The sequence below is a fragment of the Panthera leo genome, chromosome A1 (genome assembly GCF_018350215.1).
Source record: "Panthera leo isolate Ple1 chromosome A1, P.leo_Ple1_pat1.1, whole genome shotgun sequence".
NCBI classification, from domain to species: Eukaryota; Metazoa; Chordata; class Mammalia; order Carnivora; family Felidae; genus Panthera; species Panthera leo.
In genome coordinates this window covers 163,158,533-163,185,452 of record NC_056679.1, presented here as the reverse complement: position 1 = coordinate 163,185,452, position 26,920 = coordinate 163,158,533, and the positions used below count along the sequence as shown (strand labels likewise).

At 37.0% G+C, this 26,920-nt stretch overlaps 1 long non-coding RNA gene across 1 annotated transcript; it reads right to left on the bottom strand.

Moving 5' to 3' along the window:
• Positions 1 to 251: 251 nt before the first annotated feature.
• On the bottom strand, positions 252 to 26,920 carry LOC122223674. Its single transcript, XR_006204386.1, has 4 exons — positions 26,840 to 26,920; positions 21,609 to 21,699; positions 20,462 to 20,519; positions 252 to 332 (listed from the first exon to the last, which is right to left on the bottom strand). It is a non-coding gene; the product is annotated as an uncharacterized LOC122223674 (long non-coding RNA).

The following is a 26,920-nucleotide window of genomic DNA, read 5'->3' as shown; positions in this document are numbered from 1 at the left end:
GGGCAAGCAGGCACTCTGCTCCTGCCCTTTGTGGAAGGGTTTTCTGTTGGGAGGAGGCATTAGTGGGTATTTTTACTCTCCTGAGATCAAGGCCTGACTCTTCTCAGGAAAGGACACCTGAGACACCGAATGCCTGAATACCTGAAGCACGTATAGAGGGATTGGTCACAGTCTACTCTGGTCATTGGCAGCCACTTTGGTCCCAGAAGCAAAGCCATCAACAGCAGATGGTCGGTAGCAAGATGGTTGTGTAGGGATACAGGTAATGGATCCAATGATAAGTTTCCCTGTCTGCAGTCCATCCATTTTCTCATCTCACCATGCTGACTTTGCTGAGTTTTGGAGAATGAAGGGAAAGATATGGGTTAATGCTTAGGGAAGCTCTATGAGAGACATCTGTAACAGCTGCAGGAGACGGAAATGATGGTGTTGTGACCTTCAGAGCAGCCCAGGGTAACGGTGCCTGATGGTGAAACACTTATGACCCTTAAATTGTCTGGGATGGGAAATATAGTAAAAGGCAGCCCTTCCTATCAGTCCAGCTAGGTGGAGGACTGGCTAACTGTTTGAATATTAAAGAGAAGGCATCTGAGGATGGGATTATTGACAGCATTTGGGTCACATGAGATCTCTTATTTGTTGAAGGCTTACTATGTGTCAGGCACTGTGCTGTGCTCCTCACCTGTTGCATCTTTCTGTCTTCCCAGGAAAAAAAATAGAAAAATGTACTGAAGCAAATGATAGTTCTTATCCTTTGTTACCATGGCTGCACTATTAATCACCACTCCATGGCCACACATTAATAATTATGTGGCTTTGGTTTTCATTTTATAATTAAAAAAAAAAAATCCAATGTGGTAGGCAGAATAATGGCTTCCAAAGATGTCCACATCCTGATCCCTGGAGCCTGTGACCATGTTACTTTACATGGCAAGAGACTTTGCAGATATGACTAAGACAGGGAGATTTTCCTGGAGTATCTGGGTTGGCCCAGTCCAATCACATGAGTCCTTCAAAGTGGATAAGGAAGGCAAGAGAGTTCATCAGAGAGATTCAATGATGGGAGAAGAGGCCAGAGAGATAAGACCTGACAAAGACTTAACTGCCTTTCTGACTTCGGAGACAAAGAGGGCTATAAGCCAAAGAGTGCACATGGATTTAGAAGCTGGGAATGAGCCCCAGCCAACAGCCAGCAAGGAAAAAGGATCTTCAGTCCTATAACCCCAAGAAACTGAAGTCTGTCAATAATCTAGGTGAGCAAGAATATCGATGCTCCCGTAAGCCTCCAAAAAGGAACTCAGCCTTGCCAGACTTTGGTTTTAGCTTAGTGAGACCCGCTTGGCACTTCTGACCCATAAAGCTGTAAGATAAAAATAATTTTGTGTTTCAAGATGCTAAGTTTGTGGTAATTTGTTACAACAATTATTGAAAAGCAATGCATCCACTGTATCTTGAATGAAAGCTATGACCCATGCCTCTTTACCTCTGGCTCCCAGTACTTTGCATGGAATTGACATTTAGTTTGAATAAATATTGGGTGATGAAAGTAAGATAAAAGGGAGGGAGAGTAAGAAATAGTATGTTAGTTCCTGGACCCCTAGTCCAACTTGTGTATGTGGACTCTGCCCCATACCAACAAACAATTCTCAGGAAGTGTGTGAGAATTCAACTCAGTTCAACTCAATTCTGACACTATCTACCTGGAGATAGCATCAGATTCCAAAAATAAAGGGTGCATTCTCACAGGACCACCCTCCACTTCAGGTTCCAATCACAAGCTCAGATTCTTACCTGTACTTCTGACCAAATGTCTATAAATCAGAGGTTCCCCTGGCCCCCACCTTGGACTCACTTAATTTGCTAGAACTCAGGAAACCCATTTACTCACTAGATCACTGATTTATTACAAAGGATATTAAATAATACAAATCAACAGCCTGATGAAGAGGTATATATGGTGAGTCCCAAACAAAGGAGCTTCTGTCCTCATGGAGCTTGGGCCTGGCACGGTGGCACAAGGAAACATTCTGATTCCCCAACCAGGAAGTTCTCTCAACCCCCTCCTTTTGGGTTTTTATAGAGGCTTCATTACATAGGCATGACTGAGTTAACTAGTTGCTCATTGATGACCCTTCAATATCCAGCCCCTTTCACCTCCCAGAAATCAAGGAGTGGGACTGAAAATTCCAAACCTCTAATCATGGTTGGTTCTTCTGGCAACCAGCCCCATCCTTAGGTGCTTTCCAAAAGTCACTGCAGTAACATAAACCCAGTTGTGTAAAAAGGGGGTTGTTATGAGTAACAAGACACCCATTTTACCTTTATGGCTTTGAAGCATTTTCAGAAACTGAAGACAAGAGACCAAATAATATAACAAAAGATGCTCCCACTGCTGTTATTGCTCAGAAAATTCTGAGGGTTTGGGGAGCTATGAGCCAGGAACTGAATGAAGACCACATACACACATATGAGAAATGTATTCTGGTCATCTGAAGGACCATATGCATATAGTAAATCAAAGTATCACGGGGAGACATAAGTCTTCATTTTTCACAAATATTTTTGGAAAAGTGAAAGAGAACTTTCACAATTAGCCAGGAATCAACAAGGGGTATGGAATTGGTGAGATGGAAGAGGGGTACAATGGAAGGCCAACATGTTGCAGCTCATGTTAGGGGAGCCTTATCACGTTGTACTTCAGAGTGGATGACAACATTCAAGCATGCCTCAACAGTTCACGACTTCTTTCCCCTCTACCATGCTACCCTTTGTCAAAAACCATACGTAATAGACTTCCAGAATTGCTATTCTTTCATTCCAAATCTAAGTCATAGTTTTAGTGCGTTGTTGGTTTGCACAGTTTATCCTCAGCACTAGTGTTAGTAGTACAAAATTAACACTTGTTGTAATCTTACAAATGAGCAGTGAATGTCACCACGTGTGTATTTCTTTGTATGCCCACTGTGACCACCCTAGATCAAATCCTTAATATTTGTTTTCAACTTGTGAAATATATCACAACTACTTAAGGGTATATAAAATATAGCTACACTGTTTAATAACAAAATAAACTCAGATATACATGCAGTTAAAGAAATAGTGTTGCCAAAACCTCAGAAAGACCCTCCCTCCTCAGTCATATGCTCTTTTCCCCAGAGGTAAATAATATCTTGAACTTTATTATCATTCCCTTACCATCCCTTATATGTTTCCCACATTTTTATGCATTCCTAAACAAAAATATGGTTGTTTTATATGTTTGTGAAATTATAAAAATTCACAATTCACAAGAGAATTTATACATGTATACACATACAACTATATATATAAATGTGTATATATAATAAACAAGATAATAAGTAAAATTCCCACAAGAGAATCTATGTTCAGGCACATGAATATATAAATATATTTTTAAAAATATACACACACACACATTAACAAATATATAAAATTCTCTTGTGAATTATTTTTCCCAGTCAAATTATGTTTTGGTGGTATTTACATGTTGATGGAGCTTTAGTTCACTCGTTGTCATTGCTCTTTATGAATATGCTACAGTGCATTTATTCTACTGTTAATGAATATTTGAGAGGTTTCCAGGATTTTACTAATATAAATAATACTGCGGCAAACATTCATATGCATGTTTTCTGGTGCATATGTGAAGTTTCTTTAGGGACTATACCAAGGAGCAGAATCACTGGGCCATGAGCTCCACCAGGTAATGCCAAATTGTTTTCCAAAATGCTTACACCGATTTCATTCTTATTGCTTTTCCAGTTAAAAAGATTCTTGGGGCGCCTGGGTGGCGCAGTCGGTTAAGCGTCCGACTTCAGCCAGGTCACGATCTCGCGGTCCGTGAGTTCGAGCCCCGCGTCAGGCTCTGGGCTGATGGCTCGGAGCCTGGAGCCTGTTTCCGATTCTGTGTCTCCCTCTCTCTCTGCCCCTCCCCCGTTCATGCTCTGTCTCTCTCTCTGTCCCAAAAATAAATAAAAAACGTTGAAAAAAAATTTAAAAAAAAAAAAAAAAAAAAAAAAAAAAAGATTCTTAAATAGTGCTTCTGACTCCAGTTTTTTTCTAAATCCATCTATCGTGTCCACTATCATTAATTTGGTCTTCCTAAAAATGCTACTTTCAGCATGTTTTCCTTACATTCTAAATGCTAATTTTACTCGAGAATTTACTGTAGCAACTTATTGTCTACATCAACAAATCCAAAGTCTTTTGATATCTTTTTGATGGTCTTGACACTCACCACTTCTTAATGAAAAATCTGTGCTAAAAAGGTGGATCTTTGTAGTTTTTTCTCCTTAATGTATGTTCTTTTTGCCCTTGAGGTTTTCCTCCTAAAATCTACCTGTGCAGAATCCATCCCTTTCCTCTCTACTTCCTAAGTACTACCCATTTTTCAAAGCACATTGATGTCCTCCTTTTCTATGATACCTTTCCTGGCTATTTCCATTTCCATTCCCTGAATTCTCCCAGTACGAAGAGTATGTTATTCTGTCATTCATCAACACACAATTTGGGGGTTCATATTTTATGAATTCATGATGTATACAAGGGGAAAACACCAGGGACCTAAGAAAGTTAATATGCACATCAATTTTTCATCATTCTGCAAGCAGAGACTGGATGACAATTTGCCATGGGTGCTTGAAGAGGCAGTCAAGGGTTACTCGGTAAGTTGGGCCTGATCAACCCCACTACGCCCTTCCAATTATGATTCTTTAGGTCTGTGACTTGCCATGAGAGCTCTGACTAGAGAGCCCTCTTCATTCTGATCCCAACCTTCCTCTCCTCCTTTATTTTTCACCAGACACTGCTAGGTCTCTTTGCTCTAGAGACCTTTGGTCCTCTTCTCATCCTCAAACTCACTCTTCCTGCCTGTTTCCAAGTCTTTGCTTGGGTACCTCCCTCTATGTGCAGGACCTCAACATTCCACTCTGTTGGGCTAGGTGCTCTCCATCCTTTGAGAACTGTCTAGGAAACCTTTTCAGGGAATTTTAACTTACTAAGATTCTCTTCCTTCAAAAAATTTTTGGTGCTCAACATATATTGCCTTATATAGTTAGCTATCTTCTTACGTATAAACATCAAAATCAGGAGCCATGACTTAAACTCAGCTGAACAGACCAAGAACACTGCTGCTATTCAAAGCCTAGTTTTTGACTGACAGATGATGGATACTGCTGAAATCACTGATTATGGTTTCTATTTTGGTTTTATAGATGGCAGATACATTTTGCATTAAAAGAAGATTATATTTCCTATGCTGTATTTTCTCACATCAGCAAGATTTATGCTTGAATTCTTAACTGGAATATTGTTTTGTGGTGGTTATTTTTGTTGTGTTTTGTTTTATTCGTTGCCAGTCTACTAGTATTAAATACAGAATGAAAATCAGGATTTGGGACACATACAATCCATGGCTGTTGCAGGACTTTTGTGTGTATCCACAGTAGGAATACTTGGCATCTATGATATTTCAATATGCTATAGATCTCCTATATCTGACCTAACCTTTAAGCTTTTTGAACATTTTGTATTGTTAGTTTCTTTGTGTTAGATGCTAATGTCAGTTTTCATTCAGCCAGTTTCTTGTTCTCCTCTATATATCCTCATGGCTGATCTGAGAATGGATATTCCATTCACTTCAAAGGAAACATCACGCTTGGATCCTCTCCACAGGGGTTCTCAGACTAAGACAAGAAATGATCCCAATAGCTTTTTTCTCCTGCATTTGTGAAGAAAATAAAATAAAAGGAAAGATTTCCCAATGCATTTAACATTCTAAGTAATTGCATCAGTACCATATTTGGAGCATTCATACACTATTGCTAATTCACAATCTTAAAGAGCCTTTTTAACACTGGGACATTAAAGGTATGTCGGTATGGTAGACTATTCTAGTGTACCTATTACTTTCAAACAAACAGTATACCATGTTATTACTCTCATGTGCATATGTTAGGATTGATCTCATGCTGTGTAAGATAATTGACTACATGATAGATAGATATACTTTGCATGCAAAGGATATTTTAAAGGGGGAATAAAATATATTACCTTAATGTGGTCATATTTAGTAGCTAGTTTTTAAATGTCCAATAGGTGTTTTTTAAGTGTTCAGTGGTTTGTAAATTGCAATTAATCCTTTCTTAATCTGCTATTGTGGCTCTTATAATCCTCTTTTTCTGTTTTTATTGGAAGCCTTAGAAATGCAAGATTTAGAGCTCATCAGTTTGCAGATAGGAAATGATGACTTAAATTGCCAGTATTTTTTATTATCAAAAATAAGAGACATTTTCCCTTAGGTTAATATTCGTGATGAAAACCTTTATTCTTTTCCAATATTGACGTGACTTAAGACTGATTAGGTATAAGCACACTTATCTGAGTTGCAAAAATAGCAATGAACATTACTATTAGTTGATTTTTCTTTATAATTCGTCAGCCACTTTCAAAGCCATTACTTCATGAATTGGCAACTCACAAAAATCTTTTGACCTGAAATTAATTTTGTGATCTCCTCTACATGAGAGAACTCCAGGTTAGATAAATTAAAACAAAAAGCAAAAAACAAAAAACTCATCCAGGGGCTTAGAGAGCTGGAAAAAAATGGTTCTGGGATTCTGACTCTGGTTTCTATTCCTTCTAACCCCAAAGTCTTGGCTACACACTGCTGCCTGCAAATGGTAGATGACTATTCAAAGGGGAAGATTTTGAATCTTGCTTTTTATTCTAATAGCTACTTTATGTAATGGAGTCTCTTTCCCTATGTTTTAGGTGAAGAAGTGGCATGTTTTATAATAAAAATACAGTTTATTAAAGAATAAAATTTAATGCAGAGTATTGTCTACTGAGCATTTAATCTGTAACAAAAATAGATAATCATAATAATTGTATTAGGTGTTTGAATAATCATGCCAAAGGAATACTGTTATGGACATTCTTTTTCTCTCTCTCCTGGGAAAATCTGGCTTAATAGGTTCTTGTAAGTAACCATAAAGCCATATTTTTATAATGAACTTATCATCTGACTCATATCAATATAAAAGTGTTACTACCATCTCCCTTTGAATTTTCATGGAAGTTTGAGATTAGAAAAAAAAACCCACCATTTCTCTGATGCCTTATTGATATCTTTGTTTTATATCCGTATTAGATGTACTCTTTTATCTGCATCTTACTTTATACACTAGAGATCAAACTAGAACTATTTCTTCTTTCTCCTTTCTGGGGCTAGATGCTGTTTAAAAAGGTAAATTAACTAATTCATGGATGAATTATTAGTCTTTGTACATTTACAGAGTGGTAAAGAAATTTCAACCAAGTGTCTACAGGGATAATTCATTCATCCCTCCATTCTTTATCCAACAAATATTTATTGACTACCTACTACATTCTAGTTACTGTTCTAGCAGGATGGAAACACTAGTTGAACCAGAGAAGCAAAAGATTTGTTCCAACAGAGCAGTGCTGTCAAGAATGTGGTCCCTAGAATCCTGAGAGTCTCTTACCTTTTCAGGGGGTCCATGAAGTCAAAACTTCTTTAATAATAGTACTAAGACAGGGGGCGCCTGGGTGGCTCAGTTCGTTAAGCATCCGACTTCGGCTCAGGTCATGATCTCACTGTCTGGAGTTCGAGCCCTGCGTTGGGCTCTGTGCTGACTGCTCAGAGCCTGGAGCCTGTTTCAGATTCTGTGTCTCCCTCTCTCTCTGACCCTCCCCTGTTCATGCCCTGTCTCTCTCTGTCTCAAAAATAAATAAACGTTTTAAAAAAAAAAAATTAAAAAAAAATAATAGTACTAAGACATTATTTGCCTTTTTTACTGTGTTCCATTTGTAGTGATGGCACAAAAGAAATCATGGGTAAAACTGCTGGTGCCTTAATATGAATCAAGGCACCAAATTGTATGAATAATATTTTTTTATAGCCATACACTTACATTATAAAAATTTTAATGCCAACTTTACTTAAGAATGTCACAGATGTAGCAGTAAAAATAACTCTTACATTTGCTACTTGAATACCCATTTTTTTCATGTTCTGTGTCACCAAATGCAAAGTACTCATGAAGCCGTTCTGCGTACTCAAATACTATTGTTATGAGGAAAAGCACTGGGGCAATTGTTGAAGTTGTGAGCTAATATAGCTGCGTCTCCACGCAACACCATTTTTACTTGAAAAGAAATTACTGGCAGAGAAAGTGTAGTTATTTAGACTTAGGTATTTGGCAGATATTTTCTGGAAAATGAACGATGCAGGCCTGTGATTTCAAGGAAAATAAATAACAATATTTGTTGCCAGTAATAAATACCAGACGTTGAAGCAAAATTAGAATTTTGGAAAACTTGTATTTTCCAGTGCTTAAAGATTTTTCTTAAAGGTCAGTGATGATGTTAGCAAACGTACTTTTTTATGTTGCACAATAAAATAGGGAAGATTTGGATAACTCAGTGAACCGACATTTTTCACATGACCATCCATGATGTTATTGAATCATTCTTCAATAAGGGTTAACTTAAAATGCAAGATAGACCAGTTAATTTTAATGGGAAGAGTTGTAGTGTGGAGTGTTTTATACCTGTTGATTAGATCATTTTGACAGATTATGCTATTAAATTCTTCCTTATTTGTGCTGATTTTTATGTTTCCTTATTCTATTAACTATTGAAAGAAGAGTATTGAAGTCTCCAACTATTGTCACAGATTTGTCTATTTCTCCTGCAACATTTTTTTTTTCATCTGACTACTTTGCATCCTGCCTAAATCTGTGAGACCACAAATTATCTTATTGTTATACCACTTTCAGTTGCATTCCTATCACTAACAATAAACTTGACTGAAGTCCTAGATTATAGAGAAGGTCCAACCAGTCATTCCTTGATAGCATTATTTCTCAAACTAGGGTCTACAGACATATTTTCAGAATGTCCAGAAACAATATACAAATTTTAAAATGTTCATTTACATTTCAATTCTAACTTTAAATAATTTATGTAAAAATAGTCTTGTTTATCTGGATGACCCTCTAATTGAGGACTGCCATGCAATTTCATTGCTTTTGTCACAAGTCATTTTTGTGAGCTAAAGATAAAGAATTAATGATGGTTGTAATAAAAGAGCATGCTCTGGAGCCCAACTGCCTGTGTTTGAATCCTGGCAATAGCTCTGAAAATTTATTCTGACTTTTAGTTGCTAGTGTCCTTGTCTGTAAAATAGACAAAATGATAACTACCAACCTCACTAGGTTAGTGTGAATATTAAAGGAGTTGATATGAGTAGAGATCTTAGAATATCGTCTGCCATACAGTAAATGCTCAAAAATGCTCTATTCTTTTGATTATATAAATTATGTTTTTGAGCCAAGTGAAGAGCATGTGACATCAGGTATGCTATAGGTTTTACTATAACTCCAATAGAGAAAAATGGTAGAAGAAATGACTTACATATGTACAATAGGATGTGTGAATAAGAATGCTCAAAGAAGCATTGTTCTTGATAGTGAAGATATAGGAAATAACCCATTACCCACAAATAAAAAGGTGGCTGGATAAACTGCTACATATTCACACAATAGAATGTGATATAGTAGTTAAAGTGAATAAAGCGCGGCACCATGCAGGAATACAATATGGATGGATATTAGAAATATAATATCAAAGGAAAAAATGTTTCCAAATATCATATTTCTCCTATGAAATTAAAAACAATAAAAATAAAATATGTACTTTTTAGAAATATATAATCCTTCTTATACATTTATAAAATTATGTATATGACATAAAACCATCTTTTAAAAGGCAAAAATGATCGTAAGTACAGAATTTAGGATGATGGTTACCACAGGCATAGGAGCCTAGGGAATAGAATAGGAGGTCGTATTGTCAGTGTAAGCTATTGTCAGGATCCTAAGTTTTTGTTTCTGTGTTTGTTGTTGTGTTTTACTGTTTCATACATATTATTTTATTTAATCTTCACAACAACTCTATCAGGTCAGTACTGTTTTTATCCTGACTAACTTATTTATTTATTTATTTATTTTTAATTTATATCCAAGTTAGCATATAATGCACTAATGATTTCAGGAGTAGATTCCTGTGATTCACCCCTTATGTATACATCCTCATTTTTTAAAGTGAGAACTAAGCTATTGGGTGATGGAGAAAAAATTTAAAGAAAAAAGATCTGACTAGAATCTGCTTTCTTTTCCTCTGAAAGCCAGCGGGAAATTTGGAAGTAATGTAGATCAGCCCTCCTCTTTCTACAAGTGAGGAATTGAGGGTCAAAGAGGGCCAGTTGTGTGCCTGAAGAAATAAAGCCTGAGGTAAGGGGAGAGTAGGAATTAAAACGTCTACCCTAATGTGTGGTCACTATCACCGTCCTTTTCAGGATCCTGAGTTTTATTTTGAGCGATGGGTTTACTGTCGTTTGTAACACTACAAAAATTAACCAGCTAACTAAGTGTAAGAGGACTATTAATGGATTAATGATGACAATGTGCGCTGAACTATAGATGATGATTTATCTAATTTTGTGCACCTGAGTTCCAATGAGAGCATGAGAGAGAAGACTGTGTTACACATGGGACATGATAGCACACACATACTGACAAGCCTTGCTGCTAGAACAGTGAGTATTGTATTCATGTTAGAAATATCCAGCAAATATCACCTGTCACATTAAATCAGTGTTAAGAATTAGAATTTTGTTTTTTGTTTATGTAGTTTGTAATTTTAAATTTCAATTTAATAGTTGTCCAAAGGCTTATGCAATGAATTTCCACCTAGATTTTAGTTTATATTTACATCATATTAAAGATAGTTTAAGTAATCATTGAAGAGTCCCTGAAATTATTTTTACTTCAGAAGGATTCTGTTCGTTATTCACCTTTAAGAGGCACTGCACTGTATTCTCAATGGTTCCTTTCTCAGAGTCCTTTATTCCAGAGGATCTCACAATGAAATCCGGGGGGTGGCTGAGAGATGCTGAAACGTTTTTACAGTTATGCCACACAAAGTATAAAAGACCCCACAATCCGTGAGGTTAAATTACAAGACAGATATTTGCCTTTATCACTTTTGCTCAGAAGCAGGTAGTGTTTTCCAGTATCTATATGACATGTGATATCACAAGCGACTAACTGTAGAAGCAGATAAGAGAAGCAAGAATTTACATTTAATTTTGACTATTAAATCAGACATTAAACACATTGGCCAAAATGCAAACAATGGCTTTCTTCTCACTGAATTTCTTTCACTGTGGAAAATGTAGGGTATTTTGTTCTCATAAATATATTATTGTTACCATGTAGTGGGTTTACGACCATTATGTTTTTTAATTTTTTTTAACGTTTATTTATTTTTGAGACAGAGAGAGACAGAGCATGAACGGGGGAGGGGCAGAGAGAGAGGGAGACACAGAATCGGAAGCAGGCTCCAGGCTCCGAGCCATCAGCCCAGAGCCGGAGGCAGGGCTCGAACTCACGGACCGCGAGATCGTGACCTGAGTCGAAGTGGGACGCTTAACCAACTGAGCCACCCAGGCGCCCCAAACGCCCATTATTTTTAAATGAATTAATAAATATTTGAAAATTTTGTTTTACTTTCTAATACAAAAAATATCAGTAGCTATTATTTACATAAACCAAAAAGGTCTTTGGGATTTTTAAGAGTATGGAGGGAAACAGAGACCAAAACCTTCGAGAACTACTGCTTTAACCTATAACCTCTCATTTTTATATTCTCACTAGGACTACACTAAAATTCATACGACATGAAATACTGTCATCTCTCACACTATATTGAGCAGCTGGGAATTTATACGTAACTGACAAGTAACAGGGGAAGCACAGAAGGTTGTCAAGGTGACAGGCTCATGAGAAGCAGGAGGCAGACTCCTGGTTGAGAGGAAGTAGGTGAGCAGGTTTACCCTATTGGATAGGTAGATGATTAAAAACCTGTGGAATTTCTGGAGGAATAAGCTCAGAGTTTTTACATGAATGGCATAAAAGAATGTCAAAGGCAGAAGGAGAGGGGGAAACGAGAGTATGTGGTCATGGGTATTTGCTTTTTGATCATCAAGTCACCAAGCTTTCCATGGCCTGCTGAGGGATGTCTAGATGGTGGAAGGGCTCTGGTCAGTGTCAGTTTGCCTGCAGGCTCAGGACATTGAAAGTAGGGTGGCATTTTTAAAATATGTGCAAATATACACAAAAACATACACTAAATGAAGGATGCTCAGATATCTGTCACATACATACAATTACTTCCCATAAGCTCCTGGAAAAAACTGCATTTACTAGATAATCTCTATTTCAATATTTGATGAAAAATGCAATATGTGGTTCTTTTTTTTGGCATTCATGTCACTGCAGTGAGATGAACCATATTTAGGCATTAATAAATGTGTCTCAGCCTTTGCTTAAATCCCATGAGGATATGAATCTGAATAATAAACTCAACAAAAACACATTTTTAAAGGACATTGTACCATGTGAGGAGGGTTGAATAAGGAAATCTGTGAAATATATGTATTTTTATGTATTTTATACATAATACATAATTATACATAATACATTTTTATGTATTTTATATGTAAATATAAATATATATCATATAATATTAGCTTAAAGCTTTTTATTTCATGAAACTAGTTAGCAACATCATCATTCCAGGCCCTGCCATGCTTTTTGTTCCTTCAACTTTATTGTTGCCTCAGACAAAAAAAGACATTGTTCATTTTATGAAAACTTGGAATATGTTTACACCCAGACATTGTTCTTCATGTAATTGACATATTACTTCTAACTTGAAAGAATTTTTTAATTGTTTGCTTATATGTATGTATTTTTGAGAGAGAGACAGAGAGAGCTGAGAAGGGATAGAGACAGAGGGAGACAGAGAATCCCAAGAAGCATCCATCTGTTAGCGCAGAGACCGATGTGGAGCTGGAACCTTGAGATCATGACCTGAATCAAAGTTGCACACTCGACCTACTGAGCCACCCAGGCACCCCCTAAGTCAGAAATTTTATTTTATTTCATTTTAAGTTTACTTATTTATTTTGAGAGAAAGAGAGAGAGGCAGAGAAAGAGAGAGAGAGAGAGAGAGAGAGAGAATCCCAAGCAGGCTCCACACTGTCAGCACAGAGCCCAATGCAGGACTCAAACTCACAAACTGTGAGATCATGAGCTGAGCCAAAACCAAGAGTTGGTTGCTTAACTGACTGAGCCACCCAAATGCCCCTACCTCAGCAATTTTAAAAAGAAATTCTGTTCTCTTAGGTACTTCATCAGTAAACTCTGGCTACCTTTATCATGTTTTATGTAAATGTTTCACAAAGATACTTGTTCTAAGCATATAAATAGCATCCACATAATTTATGGCAGGATATCTGAGGTCATGGCATGTGGAAAGCTTTGCCACTTTTCTCTGTCCTTAACTCAGTCTGTCATTCTGTTTAATTTGGTATTTTAGAAAAAATGTGCCAATGTTTCAATTTTTTTTCTTTTTCTTTTCTGAGGTACACAATTACAGAAATTATCTTATTTCAACAGAAACACTGCTGGCAACAAGAAAGCATGAAAATCTTCAAAGATCTCTTTTAAGGATTAAAATTATCCAATAAATTCCTGCAGGCTTAAGAATGCTTCATGATTTTTTTCTGGACACTCCTTACCTTTGCCCTCTATTCTTCCCTCAACCACCTCCCAATCCTAATAGCTCATCCTATATTTTATTGCTTCTAGTAGAAAGAAAATACTGCTGAGATCCAGGCTCTCTATCCATCAGGGCACAGTTCTCTTAAATTGATGTGCTGAGCTACTAATATTAAGGGGAGAAACAAACTGATTTTAAAAAGTCAATAAAATACAAACTGTATGAATTCAAAAGCAGTATTTAGGATTTCTATATTGTAACATATTTTTGCATCTGCTCAAGTAAGGTACAGCAGAAGAAGTTGAGTGGTGTTGGAATGAGCTAAAGAAGATGTAATACTTGTCATCTCTTATATGGGCCATATATCAGAACAATTTTTTTTGTGCAGCAGCTAATATGGTAATATTCACAGTTTTACTTTAAAATACACTTAAAGGAAAACAAAAACAATTGTATGAAAACAATTGGGAAATGAGATATTTTAAAAATATTCGATATTACATTATAATAACCCATCCAATAAAATGCTTTACTTTCTGTCTCTTGTTTATATATATTTTATATTCTAGTCTCATAAGCTCAATTTAGGTGGATGCCCTTGATAGCTACTGTCTTGATATTATACATTTCCCTAATTATTTGAAAAAGAAAAATACTTTCACTTAGACAAAAAATTCAGTTGGTCCTGGAATGTTTATGTTCAAAGATACTGACAGTTTCATCAGCAACTTGTTCCTGCCTGGGTGCAACTCATTTTACATATTATGCATCAAAAGTCTGGATCATCTTTTATTTTTATTAAGAAAATTCATTTATTTTCTGTGGTGTTGATTGTAATCTCTCCTCCTTTATTCATGACTTTATCCATTTGGGTCCTCTCTTTTGTTTTTGAGAAATCTGGCTAGGGGTTTATTAGTTTTGCTTATTCTTTCAAAAAACCAGCTCTTAGTTTCATTGATCTGTTCTACTGTTTTTTTGGATTCTATATCATTTATTTCTGCTCTAATCTTTATTATTTCCCTTCTCCTGCTGGCTTTACACTTTATTTGCTGACCCTTTTCTAGCTCCTTTAGGTGTAAGATTAGGTTGTATATTTGGGACCTTTCTTGCTTCTTGAGATAGGCCTGAACTACAATGTATTTTCCTCTTAAGACTGCCTTTACTGCATCCCAAAGGGTTTGGACTATCATGTTTTCATTGCATTTTCTTCCATGTATTTTTTAATTTCTTCTTTAATTTCCTGGTTAACACATTGATTCTTTCATAGGACGTTCTTTAACTCCCATGTATTTGAGGCCTTTACAAAGTTTTTCTTGTGGTAGATTCCAAGTTTCATAGCGTTGTGATCTGAAAATATGCATGATATGATCTCAATCTTTTTGTACCTGTTGAGGGCTGATTTGTGACCCAATATGTGATCTATTCTGGAGAATGTTCCATGTGCACTCAAAAAGAATATGTTTTTTGCTGCTTTAGAATGAAATATTCTGAATATATTTGTTAAGTCCATTTGGTCCAATGTGTCATTCAGAGCCATTGTTTCTTTGTTGATTTTCTGCTTAGATGATCTGTTCATTGTTGTAAATGGAGTATTAAAGTCTCCTACAATTATGGTATTATTATCAATAAGTTTGCTTATTTTTGTGATTAATTGATTTATATATTTGGGTGCGCTCAAGTTGAGAGCATAAATACTTGTGATTGTTAGCTCTTCTTGATGGATAGACCCCTTAATTATGATATAATGCTTTTGTTCATCTCTTGTTACAGTCTTTGTTTTAAAATCTAGTTTGTCTGATAAGAGTCCAGGACCAGATGGCTTCCCAAGGGAGTTCTACCAGACGTTTAAAGCAGAGATAATACCTATCCTTCTCAACCTGTTCCAGAAAATAGAAAGGGAAGGAAAACTTCCAGACTCATTCTATGAAGCCAGTATTACTTTGATTCCTAAACCAGACAGACACCCAGTAAAAAAAGAGAACTACAGGCCAATATCCCTGATGAATATAGATGCAAAAATTCTCAATAAGATACTAGCAAATCAAATTCAACAGCTTATAAAAAGAATTATTCACCATGATCAAGTGGGATTCATTCCTGGGATGCAGGGCTAGTTCAACATTTGCAAATCAATCAATGTGATACATCACATTAATAAAAGAAAAGATAAGAACCATATGATCCTGTCAATCAATGCAGAAAAGGCATTTGACAAAATTCAGCAACTTTCTTAATAAAAACCCTCGAGAAAGTCAGGATAGAAGGAACATACTTAAAGATCATAAAAGCCATTTATGAAAAGCCCACAGCTAACATCATCCTCAATGGGGAAAAACTGAGAGCTTTTCCTCTGAGATCAGGAACACGACAGGGATGCCACTCTCACCGCTGTTGTTTAACATAGTGCTGGAAGTTCTAGCATCAGCAATCAGACAACAAAAGGAAATCAAAGGCATCAAAATAGGCAAAGATGAAGTTAAGCTTTCACTTTTTGCAGATGACATGATATTATACATGGAAAATCCGACAGACTCCACCAGAAGTCTGCTAGAACTGATACCTGAATTTAGCAAAGTTGCAGGATACAAAGTCAATGTACAGAAATCAGTTGCATTCTTATACAGTAATAATGAAGCAACAGAAAGACAAATAAAGAAACTGATACCATTCACAATTGCACCAAGAAGCATAAAATACCTAGGAATAAATCTAACCAAAGATGTAAAAGATCTGTATGCTGAAAACTATAGAAAGCTTATGAAGGAAATTGAAGAAGATATAAAGAAATGGAAAAACATTCCATGCTCATGGATTGGAAGAAGAAATATTGTCAAAATGTCAATACTACCCAAAGCTATCTACACATTCAATGCAATCCCAATCAAAATCGCACCAGCATTCTTCTCGAAGCTAGCACAAGCCATCCTAAAATTCATATGGAACCACAAAAGGCCCCAAATAGCCAAAGTAATTTTGAAGAAGAAGACCAAAGCAGGAAGCATCACAATCCCAGACTTTAGCCTCTACTACAAAGCTGTCATCATCAAGACAGCATGGTATTGGCACAAAAACAGACACATAGACCAATGGAATAGAATAGAAACCCCAGAACTAGACCCACAAACGTATGGCCAACTAATCTTTGACAAAGCAGGAAAGAACATCCAATGGAAAAAAGACAGTCTCTTTAACAAATGGTGCTGGGAGAACTGGACAGCAACATGCAGAACATTGAAACTAGACCACTTTCTCACACCATTCACAAAAATAAACTCAAAATGGATAAAGGACCTAAATGTGAGACAGGAAATCATCAAAACTCTAGAGGAGAAAGCAGGAAAAGACCTCTCTGACCTCAGCTGTAGCAATTTCTTACTTGACACATCCCCAAAGGCAAGGGAATTAAAAGCAAAAATGAACTACTGGGACCTTATGAAGATAAAAAGCTTCTGCACAGCAAAGGAAACAACCAACAAAACTAAAAGGCAACCAACAGAATGGGAAAAGATATTTGCAAATGACATATCAGACAAAGGGCTAGTATCCAAAATCTATAAAGAGCTCACCAAACTCCACACCCAAAAAACAAATGACCCAGTGAAGAAATGGGCAGAAAACATGAATAGACACTTCTCTAAAGAAGACATCCGGATGGCCAACAGGCACACGAAAAGGTGCTCAACGTCACTCCTCATCAGGGAAATACAAATCAAAACCACACTCAGATATCACCTCACGCCAGAGTGGCCAAAATGAACAAATCAGGAGACTATAGATGCTGGCGAGGATGTGGAGAAACGGGAACCCTCTTGCGCTGTTGGTGAGAATGCAAATTGGTGCAGCCACTCTGGAAAACAGTGTGGAGGTTCCTCAAAAAATTAAAAATAGATCTACCCTATGACCCAGCAGTAGCACTGCTAGGAATTTACCCAAGGGATACAGGAGTACTGATGCATAGGGGCACTTGTACCCCAATGTTTATAGCAGCACTCTCAACAATAGCTAAATTATGGAAAGAGCCTAAATGTCCATCAACTGATGAATGGATAAAGAAATTGTGGTTTATACACAATGGAGTACTACGTGGCAATGAGAAAGAATGAAATATGGCCCTTTGTAGCAACATGGATGGAACTGGAGAGTGTGATGCTAAGTGAAATAAGCCATACAGAGAAAGACAGATACCATATGTTTTCACTCTTATGTGGATCCTGAGAAACTTAACAGAAACCCGTGGGGGAGGGGAAGGAAAAAAAAAGAGGTTAGAGTGGGAGAGAACCAAAGCATAAGAGACTGTTAAAAACTGAGAACAAACTGAGGGTTGATGGGGGGTGGGAGGGAGGACAGGGTGGGTGATGGGTATTTAGGAGGGCACCTGTTGGGATGAGCACTGGGTGTTGTATGGAAACCAATTTGACAATAAATTTCATATATTGAAAAAAAATTAAAAAAATCTAGTTTGTCTGATATAAGTATAGCTACTTCAGCTTTCTTCTGACCTCCATTAGCATGATAGATGGTTCCCCATCCCCTCACTTTCAACCTGTAGGGTTCCTCAGGTCTAAAATGAGTCTCTTCTAGACAGCATATAGATGGATCTTGTTATTTTATCCATTCTGATACCCTATGTCTTTTGTTTGGGGCATTTAGTCCATTTACACTCAGAGTGATTATTTAAAGTATGAATTTAGTGCCATTGTGTTATCCATAGATTTCATGTTTGTGGTGATGTTCTCTGGTCATTTGTAGTCTCTTTTGATTTCTACTCACAGAGTCCCCCTTAGAATTTCTTGCAGGGCTGGCTTAGTTGTCATGAACTCTTAGTTTTTGTTTGTCTGAGAAGTCTTTAACTGTCCTTTTTTCTATTCTGAATGACAGCCTCGATAGATAAAGGATTCTTGGCCTCCTATTTTTCATATTCAGAGTATTGAATATTTCCTGCCACTTCCTTCTGGCCTGCCAAGTTTCAGTGGACAGGTCTGCTACTACCCTTGTGGGTCTACCCTTTTAGTTTAAGAACATTTTGTCCCTAGCTGCTTTCAGAATTCTCTCTTTATCTTTGTATTTTGCAAGTTTTACTATGATATGTTGTGTTGTTGACCTGCTTTTGTTGATTTAAAAGGGAGTTCTCTAGGCCTCTTGGACTTGGATACCTGTTTCCTTCCCCAGAATATGGAACTTCTCCACTATAATTTGTTCAAATGAACCTCCTGCGCCTTTTTCTCACTCTTCTGGGAATCCTATGATAAGGGTATTGTTTTGTTTCATCCCCTTGTCATCTAGTAATTCCTTTTCCCTCTTTTTTCCAGCTTCATTATTTTCCATAATTTTATTTTCTATCTCATCTATTTTCTCCTCTGCTTCTCCCATCCTTGCTGTCACTGTATTGGCTGTGTTGGCTCAGTCAGTCTTGCTCCAGTAACTAACCATTTGCCAGGCACGGAAGGGTGATGTTTGGTTATAAGCTTGTCCTGCCTCCACTGGGAGCTGTTGTGCTGCTCTCTGAAGTCTCACCATGTTGGTGTTGAGGAGAAAAATGGTGTCAGTGTCACCCCACTTTCTCCACTGTGGACCAGGAATCTCAACCCATGCTGTTCAGGCAGCCCTCACAGAAGAGTGAGGGCAGTTGGCTTGCCCTGCACCACAGTTCTCCTGCTCCTTCTTCTTGGCGCTCAGCTGGGATTCAAAACCCCATGTCTTAAAAGGACCCAGCACTGTGTGGATTCTCTCCCCTGCTCACGAGTAGAGCCTGTCACCCTGCTGATGAAAGGCCTGTGGCTGGAACCTGCAGGGTCTTTTGTCCTTGGGGAGGCAATAAGCCCTCTTCCCAAAGTACTCCAGGAAAGGAAGCATTTTCTCCTAGTGTGCCTCGGAGATCACTACACCATGCTATGCACCCCTGGGCCAGCTCTCCCCCTCCCCAGGAGCACGCGCTGTGGCTCTGCTTTGGAGAAAGTCGTGCATTTTCAAAGCCTTGGAGTTTCAGCTCCAAAGGCTGTTTGCACAAGTCCGTGGTCCAGAGAGGTTTTCCTCTTGTGCTAACTCCATGCCATATTTTCACAACCCCTCTCTCTTTCTCTCTTTTTTGTCTTTCCACAGAAAGGGTTCCCTTTCCTCTACAGCTCCACTGTTTTATCTCTCCCAACACACATATATACACCTCCGTCCTGCCAAGTTGTCTTCCTCCAGCTATGGAGATCCTTCTGCTGCTCCGCAGATCTATTTCATGGGTGTCCCAAGTGATTTGACCTAAATATAGCTGTGTTTGAGGGACAAGGAAAATCCAGGTCCCCTACTTTGCCATCTTAACTGCCCTTCCCAAGAAAATTCATTTATTTTGTATTAGCCAACATTCATCAAGAATTCCCTGTAAGAGATGATTCATTTAGAAGATACAGCTCTTAGTTAACTTAAGAGCCTGAAAAGGAAAGTACTATGGGGAATACTACTGTTTACTGATAGGGTTAAATAAAATGGTGACATGTTATGGTAACATAGTCTGTTCAATCAGACTTGGTAACATAACTTAGGTGTGCAAGAATATGTGTATAAAGAAAATGTAAGTGGTTTCACATGGTCTCTTGGTTTTTATTTATTATTTTTCTGCAAAAAATTTTAAATTAGGAGCCAATAACCCTCATGTTGATATTCCGAATGAACCCAAACCATACCTTTTCCTATAAATTGTATGAGTTGAGGTCTCTTATTTGCAGTGGTCTTTTTGATGCACTTTATTTTTAAAGTCTAATCTTTTCTATCTCATGGAATATAGTTGAGAGCTAAAACTTACCTTGCTTTAAGTGGAAGAACCATTGCAATCTCAAAGTCAACCAACATTTATGTAGTACCTGTTATTGAAAGGGATTGTTGTGGGGGTCGTGTAAGACACAAGGGCGAGATCACTGGAATTAGATGCTTACTCATAAAGCCTGGTTCAATCCTTAATATCGTAGGAATTTGGGCAAGTTATCGAACTTCTTTTCCCCTATTCCTCATTTGTAAAATGGAGCTAATAATAGAACCTATTTCTTAAGTTTGTGGTAAAGATTAAATGAGATAACACTTTGAAAGCAGACCATCGGATACATATGTGACCACAATGCCATAGGCTGACTGTGTCCTCCAAAAATTCAGATGTTGAAACCTAATCCCCAGTGTGATAGTATTTGGAGGTGGGGCCTTTGGAAGGTGATTAGATCATGAGGGCACTAATGGGATTATAAAAAAACCTTACTAAAACCCTTATTGAAAAACTTCAGAGAGCTCCCCTTCTCCTTCCTCCAGGTGAGGATATAGAGAAAAAAAAAAACAGCCATCTATAAATCAAGAAGCAAGTCCTCACAGACACAGCATCTGCTGGCCCCTTGATCTTGGACTTTCCAACCTCCAGATCTGTAGAAATAAATTTATGTTGTTTATAAGCTACCCAGTCTATGGCATTTTTGTTAAGCAGCCTAAAGGGATCAATACATGTAAGTATAAATTATAATAATAACGTATATGTAATTTTTGATATTATTATGAAAAAGGCAGATTTCTTACTTCCCAAGAGTTCAATCCCGTGAAAGAGGCAGCCAAATATACAACTAACAAATATCCTACAAGTTGAGAATCATCTACATCAGAGGAAAAACAAATAAGTGCAATTAGAGACCTTCCCAATCCTGGGAAGATCATCTGGAGGAAACGAAAGTTGGAAATGTGTTAAGGAATGGGTAGATAATTCATGGAAGGGAAGCAGAGGAAATGTACTCCAGGAACAAAGACTATAAATCAGGATAAGGAAAGTATTTACAGAACGTGGGCAAAAAATTTATGTAGGTAGAACACAGAGTGATTTTCATGGTAGAGTAGATATTCCTAGCCTCCATCTTGAGAAGAAAAGAAAAGAATACTCTGAAGGTGGTCCCTGGGAAGTCAAGAAAGCAAATACTTACGTCTTTGTATCCTGCTATCTTGGCCTCTTCCTGAGGAGGACATCTATCCAGATGTATGCTCCTGCATGCTGTTGGATTCTGTGTAGGTAGTCTAGGAAGCCAAGAAGATAGGACCCTGTAGTAGGCCATAAACTGAAGACGGGTCCATTGTATTGCAAATCAGATCCTCTGGTTACACATACCTCTTTGGAACTTTTTCTCTTTCATTATCCTCTAGCCCTCAGTAAAGTCATGTTTAAATATTTCAGACTTGTTTGGTGTGCTATGGGGTAGAAAGGGGGAAATCTACTTGTTCGTACAGGGCAAACATTATAGATGAAGCAGTGTTTTTTCCTATGTAGTGGAAAATGTAGAAGATTTAGTCTTGGAAGGAAGTAACATTCCTGCCTTCAGATCATAGAGGAATCAGAAAGAATAAGTTTCCAAGAAAATATCAAATGCTGGATATATACCAGAATGGGAATTTCCTTCAGAGGGCTTTGGTCGTCTGTGTGATTTAGGTAGAGGGCAAAATTATTTACTGAGAGTAAGGATGACAGGTGTGGATTAGGAGCCTTGAGATGCATTTTCAAACAGTTGCTGTGGCAAGTGCAATAGGGAATCAATTAGAGTTAAATAAAAGAATTGCTGAGTAGCACTTGGGGGCCCAGCTGAGGAATCTAATCCAATGCAATTAAAAAGAAAGAGAGAAAAAAGAGAGAGAGGACTCTATTCTTTATATTACTAACAAAGAAGGTGAAGACATAAGGGATGCTTTTTTGGAGGAGTTCAGTTTAAAACTAAAAGGAGGAAAATGTTATCAACAGTAATCAAGGATGATGTCAAAAAGGTATAATAACAGTATGGTTTCACTTGAGATCAAGCAGGGCACTTTACATGTTGGCAGTACATCTAAGTGAATTTTTAAAATAGGATAATCTAAAATAAACTGGCAAAGTCCATTGAACAAACAATTAAGTTACTTAATGGTCTGTGCCTTTGTTTAATTGGCTAATTTCTGAAGATACTCTACTGTAGGTTATAGGCAATTTTAAGAGGATAATAGATATAATGAAACAAGTAGAAGGAATATGAAAAAAATTAAATACAATTAACCAGTTGAGATATAAGTGTGATAATGAAAATCAGTCACAGAATTTAAAGGTGGAATAAAAGTTTTATACCTTATTGTTCCTATTAATTGTGTTTTCTTCTAAAATTTCAGAAGCAGTGCTGTGGACTGTGAGCATAACTGAATCCAAAGATATGGAAATAATCAGAAAACAATAGTCTACTTTACAGTTCCTACATGATTTCACTTATTAACCAGGTAACAGGAGCTATTCACCGCGCATAGGTTGTAGTGCTAACCTCATGAACTGATTTTGGAAGCAAGCCAGGCTTCATCCTTTGGAGATTCACAGATACTTTGTGGCATGGACTTGGAACAGGACTTGGAACTCTGCCATTGTTTATTCATTCACTGTAAGAACTAAAGGCACTGAAATTTTTAGCAGAGGCCGGCTAAAATAAAACCATCTTGGTAAAGAACAACCTAGCTGTTCATTTTCCAACTCTGATACAGAGCAAATCCCTTTGTAGAGAGGGGTTGGGGGGGAGGTCAAGAGAGTGGGACCTAGTAGACAGGGTGGAAGAGAATTAAAGGCTAATTTCTACTTCACATTTTTTTCCCAGGACTGGGAAATATTAAGGTTGTTTTATAATTCTTTTGCTGACATAAGAATTGCAGCAAGCATGTCTTTCAGTACATGTTGTTAAATTCTGCGTGTGATTTCTTTTACCATTTTAAAAGTCATGCTTGAATAAAAAATTATTCTTAATGAAGAAAAAGAATCATTTTTTTTCATTCCAGGTTTTGGCTTTATATATATAAAACACCTCATAAATGAAAATTACGACTAATATAAAAGTTGTGATTTAACCCAATTACATAGTGCTAGCCATGCACGGGCTTATCTTTTTGCAGGGTCGCTTCTGAAAGCTGTTTTTTTTTTTTCTTTCAAAGAATAACATCATCTCTATTTTAATGCTTTCAAATATGCATTTGACATTTCCCCTTACCAATATTTTGTTACAAAATGTTTAAAAAAAATATGGGAATGTTGAAAGGAAAAGTATGCAGCCAATATCCATATACTTACTTCCTCAATTCTGTAATTAGCATGTTGCTATTTTTGCTTTATTATGTACTCACTAATCTACCCGTCTTTCTATACATCTATTGTTCCATCTTTTTTTTTTTGAGCTCTGTATCTTCTTATAAAATAAGAATGGAATTATTACTATATGTATATATATTGAGACCAACCAGAAGGTGTGTAAAATATATTCTGTATTTTTCAGAGGATGTTTCTTGGAGAGGATTGTATTAGTTCCCTATTGCTGTAAAAATGTCCGTTTTGTTTAAAAATATCACACAAACTCGCAGGCTTAAAACAACATGAATTTATTAATCTTATGGTTCTGGAGGCAGAAATCTGAGATCTTACAGGCTAAATTTAAGGTGTCAGCAAAACTACATTCCTTCTGAAGGCTTTGAAGGAAAATGTTTCCTCATGTTTTTCAGCTTCTAAAACAATCTTTTCATTCCTTCCTCATTCTTCAAAGTACATCACTCCAACCTTTTCTTCCATCCTTAAATCTCTCCTGAACTCTGCCCCTCCTGCCTCCCTGTTATAAGGACCCTTATGACTACTCTGGCTCTACCCAGATAATCGAAGATAATCTCCCTATCTCAAGGGGTTTAATGTAATCACATCTGCAAAATCCCTTTTGTCATGTTGGGCCACATAGTTACCGACTCTGGGGTTCTGGATGTGGACATCTTTGAAAGACATTATTCGGCTTACCACACAATAATGTTATGGTCTTTACTGCGTGCTTTACTATTAACATCCCTTAGTGCCTGGAGAAAACATACGCTGATTTTAATGCTTTATTTATTTGCTTCATTCCATGAAATAAGTAATCCTCTTACCATATGAGACAAGAAAAGCATCAGTCACTTACCATTCTTCATGATCACAGAGTTGCACTGTTATTTTATGTACCAATGAAAAAGAAAAACACTGCCAATTAAATTGATTCAGTACCTAATGTAAGATGCATTTGGAGGTGATGAATGTTTAAACGTGATAATATGTGTCTCAAAATAGGTCAAATTATTTACAATTGGGGTTTCAGTGGACCACATGGCACAGAGATGGCCCAAGAAATTTCTTCCTGTTCCATTAACATATGACTATTATAAAATTCCTATTTCAAGTAGGAAAATTTGGTTCCATTAAAATGTGGCATTGAGAATACCTAAAATGACTTAGTGCTTGCAATGACTAAAATGTATGCATATTTCTGCTTTAAGTTATAGTTAGTAATTTCCTTTATTCCATACTCCTAAGTTATAGTTAATGATTACCTTTATTCCAGTATTCTGGATACTAAAAGTAAAAATACTAGTCCTGTTAAGGCCATGTCCTTTGAAGATGGACCTATTATTTTGTACCTCCCAGTGATAAAATGACAGTGCAATCATCTATAGTATGCATTAGATACCTAAAGGGCACCAAAGTAATTAAGTCTACATTATTTACTTGGAGCTTCTACATCTCTGGGTTGACAGTTACTTCATAGCCAGGATGGATAGGAATGGAATGGAAACATAATTTTCTTTAACTAAACAAAGCAAATAGGCTGCATCTTGATGGTCCTTATCTGCATTCACCTTTATAATCTCAGGAGCAATTCTTTCAGCATACAGCACAAGCCCTTGTGTTTTCATTATTTTCTGCCAACAATCTCTCTTTCCTGGGAGAAACATCTAAAGTTAATAAAGATATAAAACCTATTTTCTTTGAGCTGTGTTTTTTTCAGATTTTTCAATATTCAGTTAAGAAAGGGCAAAAGTTGCAGACCACCTTAGAGGAATGCTGTTAGATCACTTCGATTTTTTTTTTTCTTATATGGTACTCTCAACCTAGATTGTGGAAAGAAACCTTATATTGCTCAGCTAGGGTATGAAGCAATGATAATGCTTTTGAATTTCAGAAAATGCTGGAACAAAAAAGAAGATTCTCATCTCTCAGAGCTCTGCATTGTAGAGGGCTCCCATTCATTCCAGAATATGTCTCTGAAAATTTTTCTTGGCAGAAAGTATAGTTTAAGCCTCAGATTTTCTTGTCTATCGTAGTGAGTGATGTGGTTGGAAATGTTGGTCTCAGAGTAAGGACCACCGGAAAATGCAACTTTGTTTCCTAGTGCAACCAAGAGGAAGGGAAATCAGAATGTTTAAGGTAGTGAGGGCTATATACAGTCTAATCCAAGACCCTTAATTTTACTGATTAAGGAACCATATCAGAACTGATGCTGTAGATCAATTTTCTCATTGGGTAGGGGGTAAACTCACAGTTATTACTTATTCATCTATTTACACAGTTCAATTTCTTTTAGGTTTTGGATACACAGAGCTAAGCTAATTTGTAACTCTAAATTCAGACTACCTAGAATTCAAGCCACCAAATGCACTGTGATGGGTTTTGTTTATTTATTTTACACTTTCTAGAGGAAAAAGTCTGTTGCAGAAATTTCACTAGCTGAGAGCTATTTGCAGCAGTGTTGAAAGCATTTATTCTTTGGGACTGATATACAAATAACATCTATGAAAAATTATTCTTTTTCTCTCTGTCAGAATTTATTTGGACATGAGGTTAAAAAACATTATTTGGCCTGTGAACCTTCATAGTTTCAAATGCAAATAGCCTCCTTCTTACTAAAAAAACAAAAACAGAAACAAAACCCTGTGTGTGTGTGTGTGTGTGTGTGTGTGTGTGTGTGTGTGTATATATATATATATATACACATATATATTTCCCAAGAGCTGGACTTCTGTGTCTAAGAAGTTCAGAACCTGAGCAAAAGAGAACCAGGCAGTCATGGTCTTTCTTGGGTTCCAGGTAATATATTGGTAAACCATTATACTTCCTGTTTTGATGGTAGAAATTCCTAGGAATTGTCTCTCACATTTTAACAGTGCGATACAAACAAAGCTGAGATTTCTAGTTTAAACATTTTTGGGGGGAACCCTAGAATAGCATTTGCTAAACTTGTTGCTTCTCTACAATAAAATGTGGCCATAATATTCACATGTGAGTCACATTCACAAGAGACCCTGGCGCCAATTGAGACCACAAGTAAAGTAGTCTGTCTACAGTTTTGCTTTCGGCTGTTTCAGTTACCTGTGATCAAGTCAACCACAAGCAGGTGATCCTTCTGCCGGAAAGCATGCGATCCTTCAGCGGGAAAGCAGGCAATCCTTC